Below are 12,597 nucleotides of genomic sequence, written 5' to 3'. Positions count from 1 at the left end.
TAGTGACTGAAGTTTGATATCAGAGTACCAGCATGTCTCAGTTTTAGTGAGGGCTCTCTTCCTGGCCTGCAGGTGGCTGCCTTCTAATCATGCTTACATAGTGGTAAGAAAGAGCTCTGGTGTCTTTTCCTTGTTTTATAAGGGCATTAATTCCATTATGAGTCCCCTACCCTCATGATTTTACCTAAAGCAAATTACTTCCCAAAGACATCACCTTCAAATACCATAACATTGAGGATTAGGGCTTCATCATATGAATTTTGGGGGGAACACAAACACTCAGTTCATAACACAAAGTAAATGGTGCTACATGTTTGCATGTGTGTACATATGCATATATGTTTCATAAACATATATATAATACTGCATATAACAACATATATCTAACAAGATGTTGCCATTTTTTGTTTAATTTTACAATTTGAAGTTATGCCTATATACTTCTGAATACACAAACGAAGAAAATAATTGGATGGTGATAATAAAAACAAGATGAGAATCCCAGAAGATTTTCAAAATAATCAGAAATACCCACAAGCCAAAAAAAAAAAAAAATTACTCTGACATTTTCAATGGCTTTAGGAAATTATAGAGCTCTTTGAAATTAGTGTATTGATACACTGGAATTTATATTGAATTCCATGTGAAAAGATCCACAAAATAGTGCATACATTTTGTCACAACACAGAATATGAGATAGACGTGATATAGGTGTATCACTCTTTCTCCTAAGACAGTATTCATTAAGGGGTGTAGTTTGGTTACTGACACGGTTTTGCTGTGTCCCCACCCAAATCTCATCTCAAATTATAGCTCCCATAATCCCCACATATTGTGGGAAGGGCCTAGTGGGAGGTAATTGAATCATGGGGGCTGGTTTTTCCCATGTTATTCTCATGATATTGAATAAATCTGAAATATACGATGGTTTTATAGAGGGCAGTTCCCCTGCACATGCTCTCTTGCCTGTTGCATGTAAGATGTGACTTTGCTCCTCATTCACCTTCCATCATGGTTGTGTGGCCTCCCCAGTCATGTGGAACTGTGAGTCAATTAAACATTTTCCATGCATAAATTACCCAGTCTCAGGTATGTCTTTATTAGCAGTGTGAGAAAAAACTAATACACTTACTTTTCTTCATTGTGGAAATTTAACCTTGACTTAACCCCAATGGAAACTCCCAGTCTTGTATTCTGTATGCTGCATTGCATCACATGGGAATTAATGAAGATGTGAACAGATATTTTTAAGACACTTATGAGATCTCTTTATTTACTTGTTATATAAAAATATAATCATTAAAATACAGTAGTCATTGAGATTCTCATGTTAACTTCCAGTTCTCTACAAGAATCTGGTGTAAACAGTGGCCTGTCTTCAATATTTTCTTGTTGTATTTTCCATTCTTATCTTGCTCATATATAACTATGTTAATCCAATTTATCTTTTTATTCATCTTTATCAAAATGTCAGGTCATTTCTTAACTGCATAGCACATAACAAAGCTTTATGCTCCATCATAGAGGCTTTATTTATTACTTTACACCTAATTTTTGAGTCAGTCTCAAATGTGAGCTGTAAAAGTTATAAAACACTTGTTTTTTCCTTGCTATTTAGAATTCCCCAATGAGTTGACATTAATATTGATGAGATGTACAGTATAGTACTACTTTATCAGTATAGTTTCCTCCAATAGATTGGTTTTTAGTCATTTAAAAATTTGGGGTGTTGGAAAAGAGGAAAGAGCAAGGACACGTTAGTGATTTTTTTTTAAATATAAGAAACCTGTAATATGACGTAGTATTCAAATAAAATTGTTGAAAATGCAGATTTGAAAAGTAAATGAAAGCCATAAGTTTAGCCTGAAGCAGAGCTGTGAGGCAAGCTAGGAAAGAAATGCCTTCTGTGGACATTTGCCTGTAGGCAAAGACTTTTGTTACAGCTGCTACGTGAGCAGGTGAGTCACCAACTAGCCTCTATTAGCAATTGCAAAATGCCAAGATTTGACTTCTTACCCTTCTTTCTCTGTAACCTCTCTCTAGGGTTGGGGGGGCGGAGATAAAGTTATTGCCTTGGGAAAGAAAATTGTTCACATCCTACAGCTTTCAACTTTAGAAATTCTGAGCAAGTGCCTGTGTGTTGCAGTGGTTTTGATTAGAAATTAAGAGAATAAAATCCATCTTTTTGGTTCCTGTTATCCTTTATGATTACAATAACATTGTATTTACTTGCATTATGACGAATAAAGTCATATCAGCTGAGTGAACCAGGAAAGTCTAGACTCAAAAAGCTAGACCAAAATTATGACATAAAGTCAGATGTCAAAATGAACTTTCACTTATTTTATTGCTTCACATATAATATTTACTGTAGCGAACATATATAATATGAAAACATAAATGTCATATGTTGTCTCTTCATTGAAAAGAATGTGTTCTAGCTCCAGGCTACTGAAAAGAAAATTAGTAATATGATAACCTAGCTACTTTAGTTTAAACAAAGAACCTGAGTATTTTGATGCTGTTTTTGTTATTTAATGAGGAAAAAATTGATTTTATGCTTTGGTTACTCTGTATTGCAAATGTGAAAATTGATGGTGAGAATCAATGGACATGGTAAATTATAAATGAAATAATTGTGATGCAATCTTCAAAAAAAAGTACCAAGGCAAATAAAGTAAGAGCATTCACAATGTATGTTCGGTGTTATGAAGGCACTTACAGAATTAATTGCCTGATTCTGAATTATATGACTGTGTGTAAGGACATTGCTTACATAGTTAAGAAAGGTGTTTCTCAAGACATCAGTGTAAATGTTTAAATCATACATTCAGTGCATAAAATAAAGCAAGTATAATATGCAATGAAAAATGTCTTTCATCCTTGACATAAGAGATTACTACAAACAACTCTATGAACATAAACCAGTAAGCCTGGAAGAAATGGATAAATTCCTGGACACTTGCACCCTCACAAGCCTAAACCAGGAAGAAGTCAAAACCTTGAATAGACCAATAACAAGGGCTGAAGTTGAGGCAGCAATTAATAGCCTATCAACCAAAAAAAGCCCAGGTCCAGATGGGTTCACAGTCAAATTCTACCAGACATATAAAGAGGAGCTGGTACCACTCCTTCTGAAGCTATTCCAAACAATTCAAAAAGAGGGAATCCTTCCCAAATCATTTTAAGACACCAACATCATCCCAATACCAAAACCTGGCAGAGACTCATCAAGAAAAGAAAACTTCAAACCAACATCCATGATGAACATAGATGCAAAAATCTTCAATAAAATACTAGCAAACCAACTGCAACAGCACATCAAAAAACTTATCCGTCACAATCAAGTAGGCTTCATCCAGGGGATGCAAGGCTGTTTCAACATATGCAAGTCTATTAATGTAATTCACCACATAAACAGAACCAAAGACAAAAACCACATGATTATCTCAATAGATGCAGAGAATACCTTCAACAAAATTCAACAGCCCCATATGCTAAAAACTCTCAATAAACTAGGTATCAACTGAAGGTATCTCAAAATAATAAAAGCTATTTACAACAAACCCATGGGCAATATCATACTGAATGGGCAAAAACTGGAAGCACTCCCTTTGAAATCTGGCTAGACTAGGATGCCCTCTCTCGCCACTCTTATTCAATATAGTACTGGAAGTTCTAGCCAGAGCAATCAGGCAAGAAAAAGAAATAAAGGGTATTCAATTAGGAAAGGAGGAAGCCAAATTGTCTCCATTTGCAGATGACATGATTGTATATTTAGAAGACCCCATCGTCTCAGCCCAAAATCTCCTGAATCTGGTAAGCAACTTCAGCAAAATCTCAGGATACAAAATCCATGTGCAGAAATCACAAGCATTCCTATGCAACAATAACAGACTTAAAGAGAACCAAATCAAGAACTAACTGCCATTCACAATTGCTACAAAGAAAATAATATACCTAGGAATATAACTAACAAAGGATGTAAAGGACCTCTTCAGGGAGAACTACAGACCACTGCTCAAGGAAATAAGAGAGGACACAAACAGATGGAGAAACATTCCATGCTCATGATTAGGAAGAATCAATATTGTGAAAATGGCAATATTGACCAAAGTAATTTATAGATTCAATGCTATCCCCATCAAGCTACCTATGACCCTCTTCACAGAACTGGAAAAAAATCACTTTAAACTTCATATGGAACCAAAAGACAGCCTGCATAGCCAAGTCAATTCTAAGGAAAAAGAACAAAGCTGGAGGCATCACGCTGCCTGACTTCAAACTATACTACAAGGCTACAATAATCAAAACAGCATGGTACTGGTACCAAAACAGAGATATAGACCAATGGAAAAGAACAGAGGCCTCGGAGGCTTCTACAACCATCTGATCTTGGACAAACCTGAGAAAAACAAGCAATTGGGAAAGAAGTCCCTGTTTGATAAATGGTGTTGGGAAAACTGGCTAGCCATGTGCAGAAAGCAGTAACTGGACCCCTTTCTGACACTTTACACTAAAATTAACTCCAGATGGATTAAAGATTTAAACATAAGATCTAGCACTGTAAAAGCCTAGAAGAAAACCTAGACAAAACCATTTAGGGCATAGGCATAGACAAGGACTTCATGACTAAAACACCAAAAGTTTTTGCAACAAAAGCCAAAATAGACAAATGGGATCTAATTAAACTCCAGAGCTTCTGTACAGCAAAAGAAACAATCATTAGAGGGAACTGGCAACCAATGGAATGGGAAAAAAATTTTGCAATCTACTCGTCTGACAAAGAGCTAATATCCAGAATCTACAAAGAACTAAAACAGATTTACAAGAAAAAACAAACAAACCCATTCAAAAATAGGTGAAGGATATGAACAGACACATTTCAAAAGAACATATATATGAGGCCAACAAACATATGAAAAAACGCTCATCATCACTGGTCATTAGAGAAATGCAAATCAAAACCACATTGAGATACCATCTCATGCCAGTTAGAATGGTGATCATTAAAAAATCTGGAGACAACAGATGCTGGAGAGGATGTGAAGTAATAGGAGCACTTTTACACTGTTGGTGGGAGTATAAATTAGTTCAATCATTGTGGAAGACAATGTGGTGATTACTCAAGGACCTATAAATAGAAATTCCACTTGACCCAGCAATCCCATTACTGGGTATATATCCAAAGGATTATAAATCATTCAATATAAAGACACCTGCACGCTTATGTTCATTGTAGCACTGTTTACAATAGCAAAGACCTGGAACCAAACCAAATGCCCATCGATGATAGACTGGACAGGAGAAATGTGGCACATAAACACCATGGAATGCTATGCAGCCATAAAAACCGATGAATTCATGTCCTTTGCAGTGACGTGGATGAAACTGGAAACCATCATTCTCAGCAAACTGACACAAGAACTGAAAATCAAACACTGCATGTTCTCACTCATGGACACAGGGAGGGAAGCATCACACACTGGGGTCTGTTGGGGTGACTAGAGGAGAGACAGTGGGGGTAGGGAGTTGGGGAGGGATAACATGGGGAATAATGCCAGATATAGGTAATGGGGATGGAGGCAGCAAACCACATTGCCATGTATGTACCTGTGCAACCACCCGGCATGTTCTTCACATGTACCCTAGAACCTAAAGTGCAATAAAATATATATATATTTTTAAAAAGCTTCTTACTTATTTTATGACACACCTATTAAATAAGAATTCATAATAATGAAATACAAAACCAATTTATTTCCACAATAAGTTGAATATCAAATTGTATTGACAAACAGTGCTGTGTATGCTAGCTTCCTAGCTATATTATTTTGACAGTTACATTTCTCCTTTATTAAAAAACACAAATAACAAATTTTGAATTCAGCTAGAATAAATAAATAGCCTTTGTGAAGTCATAGTAGTATTTAATGTAAAAAATTCCTTTATGTTAATTCAAATCCTGCATCATAAAGAATATGTGGCAGAACTATATGAATCTACAGGGGTTTTTGAGATTAATGGAACTTAATGGAGAAGTAAATAAATGATATTAGAGGATAAATAATCCAGAGAAGCTTCATAACAGTGGTTCTCAATCTGGACCCTTTCATGAAAATCCCCTACTATACCTAGGGCTACTATCACAAACCAGGACACACTGGGTGGCTTAAACAACAGAAATTTATTTCTCACAGTTCTTTAAGCTGGGAAGTTGAAGGCCAAGGTACTGAAAAGGTAAATTTCATTTTGAGGACTGTCGTCTCACTTTTTAGATTGGTGCCATCTCTCTGCATGCTCACATGACTACTCTCTTCATGGGTGGGAGGGAGATAACAAGCTCCCTTTTTATAAAGCACTAACCACATGATGAGGGCCACATCCTCATCCCCTCATCTAACACTAATTACCTCCCAAACACCCCATCTTTAAATATCATCACATTGGAGATTATGGCTTCGATATACGAATTTTGAAGGGATACAACCATTCAGTCCATAACATTAACTTAGGAGCTTTTAAAAAAAATACTAATACCTTAGTAGAACTGTCAGATATACTGATTTAGTTGGTCTGGAGTAGATTAGACAAAAGGATTTGTGAAAATTCTGCAGGTGAGTCTAATATCCAGCCAAATTTGGGAACTACTCATCTATAACAGAAAGATCACATTTTTAATACATTATCAATGTGACTTATTTCAACTGAAACATGTCTTTCTTATTTTTTACATTTTCGACATAGTTTTAAAGTTACAGAAATGTAGCCAGAACAGTAACAAAATGTCCTACATATATTTTCACAGATTCTCCAAGTGTTAATATAATCACCACATTTTCTCTATCCTTCTCTCTGTGTGTCTGTGTCTCTCTTTCTCCCTTTCTGTACACACACACACACACACACACACACACACACACACACAGAGTGAGAAAGAGAGAGAACTAAGATACAGCCATGATACTCCTTTGTCTACTTTAAGTACTTCAAGAACATAATTTGATATAATTATACTATAATTATCAAAAATAAGGAAATTCATGTTGCTACTGATGGAGTTGACTGCACAAAATATATCACTTTTGCATAAGAAATATTTGGAACTGAAGGCACTTATACAGAAGGTGCAAGAAAATTATTGACCTTCATTGTGTTTCTTAAAAGCAAGAAATGAAATACCCATGTTGACGATATCCTCCTTATACTGGAATATATTATTCTTATTATCAAGACAAGAATTTGAGGTCAAGAGAAATCTGTTAATTGGATAAAGAAACGATTAGAAAAACAACACTTTCTAGTCGTTTCTTTACCCAATTAATGGCTCTAGTACAAATCCCTTTGCCCTGTCACATTTTCACAATTTGCTACACTTTTTCCAGTGCAGTATTTAAGTTCAACACCAACTGTGACTTTGGGTCCTCATCTCCTTATTAAGATTCCTGTGCCACATAAAATTTGTATCAAATAAATCTGTATGCTTTTCTCCTATTGATCTGTCTTATGCCACTTTGATTTTCAGGCCAACCCAAAAGCCCTAAAAAGATAGAAGTAAATCCTTGTCTCTTCTACATGACAACCTTATTACCGATCAACAAATAGTGTTAAATTTTGCCATTTGTTTCAAAAATGACATTTATGACACCCTACCATTTTTGGAGATAATCATTAGTCTTTTTATAATTTAGTGGAATTTCCTAATGTATTGTTTTCATGAATATTATGTTTTGAAATTTTGAATTATTTATGTGAGAAAGGTCTGTAATTTTCTTTTCTTTATATTGACTTTTGAAAAGAAATAGGATATTTTCTTTAATGTCAATTCTTGAAAAGTATATAAACTATACAACATCTTCTTTAAATTTTGTTATAATTTCCTCATGAAATCATCTTGGCCTATTGTGTTTCTCTGTGTGTAGTTTTTTAATAGCTTTCTCTAAATTTCTTTAAGGCATATTGGTCTGTTTAATCTTTCTGTCCCTCTTGATGTCCATTTGGGTAACTGTAATTCCTTTGAAAATAATCCATTTCATCTCCCTATATAGAAACCTGTAAGTTTCATATCTCTATATATAGATATTTGTAAAATGTTCTCATAAGTTTTAAAAAAGTCTTATTTTTTCCCTTGCAATTTCTTATTTTATATTTTTGTGCTTTCTTTTTTTTTTTCTAGATTAAATTAGCTCATCTAATTTGTTATTTTTAAAATATATACTGGAATGTTAATTTATTAATTTGACCAAATCTGTTTCTATTCTCTACCACTTTAATTTTTGCTGTAATTTTTATTGTTTTCTTCCTTCTGCCTTCTTCTGATTTACTTTCTGTTTCCTTTTCTAGATTTTTAAAGTGGTTATTTAATTAATTAATTTTTATTCTTTTTTATTATAAGAAGTATATTAAATTATACAGTTTTCTCTGATCATTTGCTTAAATGGAATTCCACAAGTTCAGATATGTGTCCAAATAGGTGTTTTGATATATTTTTTAAAAATTATGTAATGTAAATTTATTCTTTCCTTTGGCCTGATAATTGTTTTGTAATTCTTTTAAAGTTTCCAGTTGAAAGGATCTTGTTTTTTCTAAGTATTTTTGTAATATTTATCTTATTTGTAATATTTATAGTTTAAACTATCAAATAAATTATTTGTAATATTTATAGTTTAAACTATCAAATAATTTGTTTTACCTCAGTACAATTAATCTCAAGAAGTCATATCTATTTCTTTCGAATTTCAGCTATGACTAAAGAAACTCCTTTCCTACTGAAAAGCAGAAGCTATAAAAGACTTCATATTGGGAATACTAAACAGTGTGAAGACTAGGGTGCCATCTGGTAACATTTAGAGTCTACTACTGAATGATTAGCAAGTTGAAGATGTGGAACATGAGAGACTGATATACAGCCTACAGAAGAGGAAGAGATGAAAATTCCTCACCAAAGGTAAAGACCCAAAGATGTACAGCCTGAAATCTGAGTACTGTCCACTTGCTTTTATTTGTTTGGTAAGGCAGTGGGCTGCCAGGGCAGACACAGTTTCCCAGGCCAAATTGCCTGTGTTCTATACATTGTTCCAATGCTTAGTAATTGTTACTATGTCATGACTGCCTTAATCTTCCTCTCTCAAATCTTTAGTGTTCACTTTGTGCCAGACCAAACTAAAAACTAGACATATGAGGGTGAACAAAACACACAAGGAACCCCTGCTTGTGGAGCTGATGGTCTCCTAAGCTGGTGGAGCAACCAAAATTTACATTACCTCAAAAATTAACCCTCTCTTGTTTTGCTTTTGCCTTTAAAAGCATATCATAGTTCCTTCTGGTTGTTGCCATGATATTTATTAAATATAACATGAGCTTCTTCTATTCTGTATGACTAAAAAGATGTTTTGTCAAGTGTTTAGTATTTGAAAAATTGGTTATAGCCCAAACAATGCAAGTCAACTTCATTTACTCATTCTTTTAATTTTAGGATCCCAATAGAAAATTTCTCAATTGTCAACTACAAAAATTAAATTTATCAAGTGTCAATTGTTCACATTATCAACATTTATACTATATTTCTTTGATTATGTGCTTATTGGTGACAACGAGGATATTTACTATTAAAAGTCAATCAAGTTTTAAAAATATGGACATTTCTAATGAAGAAACATGATTTAGAGAATGGAAATTTTTTTAAAAAAACTTTAATGAAACTTAAAACTATTCAATATGTGTATTTCTTTTTTTACTTTAAGGAAATTATATCATCAATGGGGAAAAAAGATTAAAAAACAATAACAATACCCAATTATCACTTTATATTTTTCTTAACTTCATCAATAATAGAATATCATGTGTAATTATTTTTCCTTAATATATAGACAAATATAGATTGAATGTTCATTTATATTGCAATATAAAAACATTATTTATATTACAATATATAAAACCATTATATTGTAGTATAATTGTATATTATATTGTAATAAAACAACATTCAAGACTATTATTTGAAAAAGAAAAGGAAATTACAAAATATCTTAAGGAAGTAAAAAGGGACCATTAATTACAGAAACCAATGCCCAATGCAGCTCTACAAAACAAACGAATCTATACAAACGCATGATTTTAGAAGAGTCAATAGATTAGTTAATATGGAGATAAGCTGAGAAACAGAATATGAAAGAGCACAAGATTCAAAAGAGAATTAAGCTGAATCTGATGGCGCATGCCTGTAATTCCAGCTTCTTGGGAGGCTGAGGCAGGAGAATTGCTTGAACATGGGAGGCAGAGGTTACAGTGAGCCAAGATCATGCAACTGCACTCCACCCTGGGTGACAGAGTGAGACTCAGTAGGAAACAGAAAGAAAGGAAGAAAGAAAGAAAGGAAGAATGTACCCCAAAACCTAAAATGCAATAAATAAAAAAGTAATTATTATTATAATAAAAGAAAAGAAAGAAAGGAAGAAAAGAAGGAGGGAGGGAAGGAAGGAAGGAAAGAAGGAAGGAAGGAAAGGGGGAAGGAAATATATAGACAAATGGAACAGAACAGAAGCCTCAGAAATAATGCCACATATCTACAACCATCTGATCTTTGACAAAGCTGACAAAAACATGCAATGGGGAAAGGATTCCCTATTTAATAAATGGTGTTCGGAAAACTGGCTAGCCATGTGCAGAAAACTGAAACTGGACCCCTTCTTTACAACTTATACAAAAATTAACTCAAGATGAATAAAAGACTTAAATCTAAAACCTAAAACCATAAAAACTCTAGAAGAAAACCTAAGCAATATCATTCAGGACATAGGCATGGGCAAAGACTTCATTACTAAAACAGCAAAAGTAATGACAACCAAAGTCAAAATTCACAGATGGGATCTAATTAAACTAAAGAGCTTCTGCACAGCAAAAGAAACTATCATCAGAGTGAACAGGCAACCTACACAATGGGGGAAAATTTTTGCAATCTATTCATCTGACAAAGGGCTAATATCTAGAATCACCAAGGAACTTAAACAAATTTACAAGAAAAAAACAAACAATCCCATCAAAAACTAGGTGAAGGATATGAACAGACACTTCTCAAAAGAAGACATTTATGTGGCCAACAAACATATGAAAAAAAGTTCATCATCACTGGTTATTGGAGAAATGCAAATCAAAACCACAATGAGATACCATCTCACTCCATTTAGGAATGGTGATCATTAAAAAGTCACCAAACAACAGATGCTGGAGAAGATGGGAAGAAATAGGAATGCTTTTACACTGTTGGTGGCAGTGTAAATCAGTTCAACCATTGTGGAAGACGGTGTGGTGATTCCTCAAGGATCTAGAACCAGAAATTCCATTTGACCCAGCAATCCCATCACTGGGTGTGTATCCGAAGGATTGTAAATCATTCTACTTTACAGGAGAATGCACGCATATGTTTATTGTAACACTATTTACAATAGCAAAGACTTGGAACCAACCCAAATGCCCATCAATAATAGACTGGATAAAGAAAATATGGCATATATACACCATGGAATACTATGTAGCCATAAAAAATGATGAGTTCATGTCCTTTGCAGGAACATGGATGAAGCTCTTAACCATCCTTCTTAGCAAATTAACACAGAAACAGAAAATGAAAAACCACATGTTCTCACTCATAAGTGGTAGTTGAGTGATAAGAACACATGGACACAGGGAGGGGAACATCACACACTCTGGCCTGTCAGGGGGTCAGGGGATAGGGGAGGAATAGCATTAGGAAAAATACCAAATGTAGATGACTGGTTGATGTGTGCAGTAAACCACCATGGCACGTGTATACTTATGTAACAAACCTGCATGTTCTGCACATGTACCCCAGAACTTAAAATATAATAAAAAAGAAAAAGAAAGAAAGAGACAGAGAAAAAAGAAAGAAAAAAGAAGGGAAGGAAGGAAGGAGGAAGGAAGGAAGGAAGGGAGGGAGGGAGGGAGGGAGGGAAGGAAGGAAGGGAAAGAAAGAAATTAGGCACTGAATAAGCATAAAAGGTAAATGTTTTTTTGAAAATTTTGTTTGTGCTTGCACTATACTTTGAATACACAATTTCTAACCTTCCAACATCACTGCACAGTGGGCATTATTAAGCAATTATATAGCTAGGGTATGACTATATACCAGTTACGACGTTGGTTTCAGTATCACTGACATTTGAATGCAAATCTTTGACTTAAGTCCATGTGCATTTCTTGCTGCTGGGCTGTTATTACTCAAGTTTTAGAGAAGTCTCCTCTGGTTAGTAGATGAAGACAGAAGTCCCTCATACAGAAAGAACCTGATCTGGGAATAATTTGACAACAAACTCTGATACATACTGTGTACCAAGATACTGAAAGAAGCTGGGTGAGGAAGCCAAGACAGGTGGATCACCTGAGGTCAGGAGTTCGTGACCAGCTTGGCCAACATGGAGAAACCCCATCTCTACTAAAAAAAAAAGAAAAGAAAGAAAGAGAGAAGAAAGAAATAGAGAGAGAAAGAGAGAAAGAAAGAAAGAAAGAGAGAGAGAGAGAAAGAAAGAAAGAAAGAAAGAAAGAAAGAAAGAAAGAAAGAAAGAAAGAAAGAAAGAAAGA

This window comes from Cebus imitator, unplaced genomic scaffold (assembly GCF_001604975.1).
Source record: "Cebus imitator isolate Cc_AM_T3 unplaced genomic scaffold, Cebus_imitator-1.0 Scaffold303, whole genome shotgun sequence".
Classification (NCBI taxonomy): Eukaryota; Metazoa; Chordata; class Mammalia; order Primates; family Cebidae; genus Cebus; species Cebus imitator.
Note: the sequence above shows the minus strand (reverse complement) of the source record.